At 36.6% G+C, this 7,434-nt stretch overlaps 1 protein-coding gene across 4 annotated transcripts in view; it reads left to right on the top strand.

The window, feature by feature from the left end:
* The window catches only part of ARFGEF1 (ADP ribosylation factor guanine nucleotide exchange factor 1), a 141,234-nt gene that overhangs the window by 15,033 nt on the left and 118,767 nt on the right, over positions 1–7,434 (top strand). Inside the window, exon 1 of one of the 4 annotated variants that reach the window (XM_023517551.1) lies at positions 3,676–3,686. The exons of the other annotated variants lie outside the window; for them this stretch is intronic. The gene's annotated coding sequence lies outside the window, so the exon portion shown is untranslated. Of the gene's footprint in view, positions 1–3,675; positions 3,687–7,434 lie in introns of those variants that run through there. 4 annotated transcript variants of the gene reach the window in all.

Here is a 7,434-nt window from a genome sequence, read left to right as displayed (position 1 = left end):
AAAAAAAAAAAAAAATCTCTCGTATTATAACAAGTTAATATTTATTTGCACTTACTACTACCTCTTTTAAAATGCAGATAATCTTTGAGAATATTAAACATATTAGTTATTCATATGCTGGTGCTGTCCTTAGATTTCTGGAGAGTGCTTTCTTGCTTTCAACATTAGCTGAGTTTTGCCCTGCTCAGAGAATGAGAAATTTGACTGAAATAAGGGAAGAGAATGGATTAATTTTGGAACATGGGACATTCCAGGATATATTAGGACCAGGATAGGCCTAATAGCGTCTCCTTTATGTAACATCTATGTATGAGGTTATGGGTAAGGGAGAATAGGTAGAAAGGTACAGACAACTTTCTTTACTTTGCACTTAGGAACAGTATGTATTATTTAAACAGTGTAATCACTCATAGCTTGTTGATGATATTTTATTTTTTGTGTGGGGGAAATAATGCCTATTAATTAGCTTTTTTCTGTTTAAAAAAGTGAATTTTTGGCTCTGAGTATTATGTAAGAATTAAAATATTTTTGAGAGAATTTGTTCATTGCCATTCATTGCTGTTATCTTCTAAAAAACAAAGGAAGCTTTGGTTTTACCTCAAAGAACCATAAGCCAAGAGAGAGATGTATGTTTCAGAATATGTTTGGGACAACATAATGTTTTGTATACTAAATTTTGTTACTGTGAACTCCTGTTTACCAAAGCTAAAAGCTAATATAAAGACTTTCACGCCTTCACTATTTTATTTAATAAACATTTATTGGACATTTTCAATGTATCCTACTATTGTACTAGATACTAGAGAAGCTAGGCAACATTCTTTTTATTATTATTATTTTAAATTTCAGATTAATATAAGGGTACATATGATTAGGTTATACTGTTTGCATTTGTAAGGTAAAGTCTAAGTTCTAGTTGTGTCCTTTACCCAAGAAATGTGGCATATGCCAGGTTGGCAACATTCTTAGGTGGTCCCTGGCTTCAAGAGGTTATAGTTTCTGGGGGGAGGTGGATTTGCAATAAATAGATGTTATAAGTGATAAATAGGCACCATGATAGACATACGAATTGATAGAAACCCAGAGGAAGAATGATCAGTTCTTTCCAGCAGTAGTAGTAGTAGGGTGGGATTATAGATTTGGAATAGCTTTGTAGAAGAATCACCCTAGACTTAAGTCTTGGAAGCTCACCGGATGAATGTGCTGTAGGAGAACATTATAGGCAGGACTAATTTGCAGGAGCGTTAGAAAGCATGGCTGCACTTAGGAAACTGCAGGGACTTCAGAGGGGAGTGTGGGGCGGGGTGGTCTGGGAAAGAAGCAGGGCCAGATCATTGAAGATTTTTTTTATGCTAAAGAGTTCAGACCTTTTTTTAACAGACAGCAGGGTGCCAAGTAAAGGAGTGAAGTCATGATGTGGCACTTTAGAAAAATCATTCTATTGGCATTCTGAAAGGTAAATTGTGGGAATTCAGAACTGCAGGCAGTGAGACTGTTAAATTAATTTAACTTTTGCTGTAGCCCCTGTTTGATAAAGTAGGGACTTGAACCTGAGGCACTGAATATGGAAAGCTTACATTATCAGTAAATCAACAGGACTTTATAACTGTTTGGTTGTGAGAAATGAGGGAAAGGAAGCTATTGAAGGTGATTCTGAAGTTTTTCATGAGGTAATTTTGAGCTGTTGGATCTATTTACTAAGAATGGCAGTCCAAGAAAATATGCACATTCAAGATAAAAGGGCTGAGGAAAAAATGGATTCTCTTAAGATTACATTGAGTTTGAGGTACATGTGGTATATGTAAATAAACATGTTTAGTTGATAGTAGTTTCTTTTATTTGTCATCTATTTATCTGTTTATTTTATGTTTAAGAGACAAGATCTTGCTCTGTTGCCCAGGGTGGAATGAAGTGGTGAGATCATAGTATCTCATTGTAGCTTAGAACTTCTGGACTCAAGCAGTCCTCTCATCTTGGTATTCCAAAGTGCTAGGATTTCAGGTGTGAGCCACAGTGCCTGGCCTGACAATAGTTTATAACAGGACAAAAGCCTAAGAGAGAGACCTTAGCTGTAGATTGAAGTTTAGGTATTATCAAAATAGTCACTTAGATCTTCTTGGAGAAAAGGAAACATGTGTTGTTACTTGGTAATTTATTATGTCATTTACTACCTTCATCAGGAAATGTTGAAGTACCTGTTTGTTCTAGATTTTATGCTACGCCTGAGAAATATAAAAATTTAAGTTGTAATTTTTGCTGTTAAAGAGCAAATTGAGGGAGATGGACACAAAATAATTTCAATATGGTAAGGTAAATGTTGTGATAGTAGTAACCAGAGGAAGCTATCAGAATAGAGAAGTGTGATTATCTTAGCCTGGAAGTGCAGGAGAAGACTTGTTGGTGATGACAGGCTTTTTTTTTCCTAATAGGATGAGCGGGTTGTAGCCAGGAAAACATGAGGGGGAAAATATTCTGGATAAAGGGGAGTATCACTAAGGCATGAATAGCTGAAAAAACATGAAGTGTGGGAGAGAGTTACCTTGAAGGTTGGCATTTTAAGAGTTGTAAGTGTGATAACAGGAATGGTAAGAGTGAGGCTTATGGAAAGTATTATAGGTAATGGTAAGATGGATGGAAAACCACTAACAGAATATATGACTGAGATAATCTTAAGGTACCTGTTGGGCAAATTGGTGGTGGGGTGGAATTCAGGCAGAAGACACAGTTTGAACAAAATCCTGGAGACTTAAAGTAGTAGGTCTTTTCAGGAGATTTACAGTGTTCCTTTATTATTGGAATGTGGAATGCAAGGAAGGGCATGCAGAAAAATGAGAGAGGTAGACAGGGAACAAATCACAGAAGGTCTTATGTGTCATGCTGAACAACTTGAACTTTATCCTATAAAAAATCACTCTGGCACTATATAGAGGATGAATTGGAGCCAGTAGTCCTGACCTAAAGAAATAGTAGAAAAGATGGAAAAATCAAAATTAAGGAGTTAAAACAGAATTCTCTTCCTCGGCTATACCAGTACTCCACGATCACCCATGGCCTTTCTTAAAAATACAACAAACTGCATCCTCATTACTGGAGATCCTGATTTGCTAAGTCTGCAAATGGGCTTGGGCAACTTGTTTTGCTTTTTATTTTTCTTTTTTACCTTAACATACAGTAAAATTGACTTTTTTGTTGTAGTATTTCATACATTCTAACACATGTGAAGATCAGCGTAACCTCTACTGTAGTTGAGGTGCAGAATAGTTTTAGCACCCCCAAAATCGCTCTCATCCTATCTCTTTAGAGTCATACCAATCTCTGACAATCTCTGGCAACCACTGGTCTGTTTTCTGTCATTGTAATATTGTCATTTTAACAATGTCATACACATAGAATTATATAGTATGTAAGTTTTTGAGATTGGCTTCTTTTCCTCAGCATGTGTTTGAGGTTCATCCAAGTTGTTGCATGTGTTAGTAGCCCCTTCCTTTTTTATTGCTGAATAATATTCCATGGTATGGGTGTATTCATTTATTTATCCATCACTCGTTGAAGAACATTTGAGTTGTTTTCAGGTTTTGGCAGTATGACTAGAGCTGCTATAAACATTCTTGTATAGATTTTTACATGAACTTAAGTTTTCATTTCTCTAGGGTAGGTACCCAGGAGTGGGATTGCTGGGTCATATGGTAAGTATATGTTTAACTTTATAAGAAACTTCCAAACTGTTTTCTAAAGTGGCTATACCATTTTACATTCCTGCCATTGATATGAATGCAAATTATGTTTCACAATCTTGCCAACTCTTGGTAGTATCAGCATTTTAAATTGTAACTATTATAATAGGCATATAGTGGTTTTTATTTGCATTTTCTTAATGGGAAATGGCATCGAACATCTTTTTGTATGTTTATTTGCCATATGTATGTCCTTTTTGGCAAATGTCTATTAAGTCTTCTGCACATTTCTTTTTTTAAGACAAAGTTTCAATATGTTGCCCTTGGTTGAGTGCATCACAGCTCATAGCAACCTCCAACTCCTGGGCTCAAGCAATTCTCTTGCATCAGCCTCCCAAGTAGCTGGGACCACAGGCGCCTGCCACAGCGCCCTGCTATTTTTTTGTTGTTGTTGTAGTTGTCACTGTTGTTGAGCAGGCCTGGGCTGGCTTCAAACACACCAGCCCTGGTGTATATGGCTGGCACCCTAACCACTGAGTAGAGGTGCCAAGCCTTCTTGTTTTCTTACTATGGATTGTTAAGAATTTTTTGCCTGTGGCTCAAAAGGGTAGGGCACCGGCCCCATATGTCAGAGGTGGGGGATTCAAACCCAGCTCTGGCCAAAAAAAAAAAAAAAAAAGAATTTTTTAAAAGTATGTATTATAGATGTAAGACCTTTGTCAGATATGTGATTGCAAATACATTCTGTAGCTTACCTTTGTACTTGTCTTAACATTGTCTTTCACAGTACAAAAGATTTTAGTTTTGATAAAATTCAATTTTTTTTTCCTTTTAAGCATACTTTTGGTATTGTGTCTAAGAACACTTTGCTTAATCCGAGCTCATACGCAGAGTTTCATGTATTTTTTTTCCTAAAAGTTTTTCTATTTCTTTTTTTAGAGACAAGGTCTTACTTTATCACCCTCAGTAGAATGCTGTGGTGTCATAGCTCATAGCAGCCTCCAGCTCCTGGGCTTAGCGATTCTCTTGCCTTAGCTTCCTGAGTAGCTGGGACTATAGGTGCCCACCAAAATGCCTGGTTATTTTTGTTGTTGTTGTTGCAGTTTGGCTGGGGTCAGGTTCGAACCCACCAGCCTTGGTATATGGAGCCAGCGCCCTACTCAGAGCCACAGGTGCCACCCTTTTCTAACGGTTTTACAGCTTTTCATTTTATATTTAGATCTGTGATTGATATGAATTAATTTTTGTATAAGGTAGGAATTTTAGGCTGAGGCTCTTTCTCCCTCCCCCCCACCACCCCGTATGTGATATCTAACTTCCAACACCATTTGTTGAAAAGATTATCCTATCTCCATTGAATTGCATTTGTATCTTTGTCAAAAATAAATTAGCTATATTTCTGTGAGTCTCTATCTGGACTCTATTCCATTATTGTGTGTGCCTATCTTTTGATCCAGTCCCACATTGTTTTGATTATTATAATTTTAAAGTCTTAAAATCAGATATAGGAATTTCTGCCAAGTTATTCCTTATTAGAATTGTTTTTCTATTCTAGTTATGTTGCTTTTCTTTGTAAATTTTAAAATCTGCTTATCTATGTGCAGAAAGTCATGCCTGAATGTTGATTGGTAGTGGATTAAATCTATAGATCAATTTAGAGAGAATTGGCATCATTATTGTTTTGAGACTTCCAGTCCATGAACATGGTATATTTATCACATTTTTTAGTTCTTCTTTGATTTTTTTTATTAACATTTCTTTCAGTATATATTTTGTATGTGTTAGGTTCATAATTAAGAGTTTTATTTGGGGGAAGCTATTATAAATTGTATTTTTTAACTTTTGATTTCCGGTTATTGCAAATATATAGAAATATGATTGATTTCTCTTTTTTTTTTGAGACAGAGTCTCACTATGTCACCCTCAATAGAGTGTGGTGGCATCACAGCTCACAGCAACCTCAAACTCTTGGGCTTAGCGATTCTCTTGTCTCAGCCTCCTGAGTAGCTAGGACTGTAGGCGCTGCCACACTGCCCAGCTATTTTTTGGTTGCAGTTGTCATTGCTGTTTAGCAGGCCCAGGCCGGGCTTGAACCCACCACCTTCGGTTATGTGACTGGTGCCCTAGTCGCTGAGTTATGGGCACTGAGCCTGACTGATTTTTGACAGTTGCAACTGTGCTAGTTCGCTTTAAGAGTTCTTTCCTTCAAGATTTTCGGGATTTTTTACTTAGTCACATCATCTGTGAATAAGAACTATTTCTTTCTTTACAGTCAACATGCCTTACTTTTTTTTCTTCTCTCTCTCTCTTTCTTTGTTTTTTTTTGCACTGGCTGGGATATTTAGTACAAAGTTGAATAGAAGTGATGAGTTTTTTTGGATCTTGAGGGAAAGCATTAATGTTTTCATCAAGTTGGGTGTTGGCTTATGGTTTTTGTAGCTACTCTTTATCAAGTTGAGGAAGTTTCTCTTCATGCTAGGTTGCTGAGAGTTTTTATCCTGAATAGATGTCAAATTTTGTCAAATGCTTTTCTGTTTCAATCGATAGGATCATGTGATTGTTCTTTAGCCTGTTGACTTGGTGGATTACTGTTGGTTGATTTTTTTTTTTTCTTTCAATATTGAGTTAGCCTATATCCTTGGAATAAACCTCAGGATTCTAGTTGCTACCATTTTGTTGAAGATTTTTGCATCTATATTCATGAATGATACTGGTCTGTCTTTTTTCTGTACTGTCTTTGTGTAGTACAATTCTGATGCTGACTATCTGGAGTCAGGTCACATTTGACAGGTTAAGGGCATGGTCCTCTGCAAAATTGTTCTCACTTCAGATGTTAGCCACAAGTTTCAGGGTTTCTAGGCCACTCAAGCTTCTGAGCAACTGGCTACAAATTTGGGGGTTCCTTCTATGACCTCAGGTTCTGTAGAACAACTCATAGAACTTAGGAAAGTGTTATATTTAAGAGGATAGTTTTGTTATAAAGTACACCAATCAGGACTATCCAAAAGAAGAGACTTGGGCTTCTTCCATGACTTAGCAATTATGAATTGGGCCACAGTAAACATTCTGGTGCATATATCTTTGTTATAAAGTGATTTTTGATCTTCTGGATATATACCTAGTAGAGGAATTGAAGGATTGAATGGCAGGTCTATTTTTAGTTCCCTAAGTGATCTCCAAACATCTTTCCAAAAGGAATGTATTAGTTTGCGTTCCCGTCAGCAGTGTAGAAGTGTTCCCTTTTCTCTACATCCATGCCAGCATCTCTGGTTTTGGGATTTTGTGATGTGGGCTAATCTTACTGGAGTTAGACAATATCTCAAAGTGGTTTTGATTTGCATTTCTCTGATGATTAAGGATGATGAGAATTTCTTCATGTCTGTAGGCTGTGAGCCTATCTTCAGAGAAATTTCTCTTCAAGTCCCTTGCCCACCCTGAGAAAGTATCCCAAGAATGGGAAAAAAAATATCTAATGTACTCAGCCCTACTATGAAACCAATTTATAGCTTTCATATGAAAGCTATAAACCAACTATAGCCCAAGAAGAGGGGGAGGGAGGAGGATGGATGGAGGGAGGGTAATTGGTGGGAACGTACCTACAGTGCATTTTACAGGGGTACATGTTAAATTTACTAAGTGTAGATTATAAATATCTGAACACAATAAAAAAGAAAATGTGGTGAAAGCTATGTTAACCAATTGGATGAAAATATTTCAAATGGTATATAAAAGCAGCACATTGTTTTTTTTTTTTTTTTTT

The sequence above is a fragment of the Otolemur garnettii genome, unplaced genomic scaffold, assembly GCF_000181295.1.
Source record: "Otolemur garnettii isolate 467f Iridium unplaced genomic scaffold, OtoGar3 scaffold00113, whole genome shotgun sequence".
Classification (NCBI taxonomy): Eukaryota; Metazoa; Chordata; class Mammalia; order Primates; family Galagidae; genus Otolemur; species Otolemur garnettii.
The sequence above is the reverse complement of the archived record's forward strand: the minus strand, read 5'-3'. Positions and strand labels throughout refer to the sequence as shown.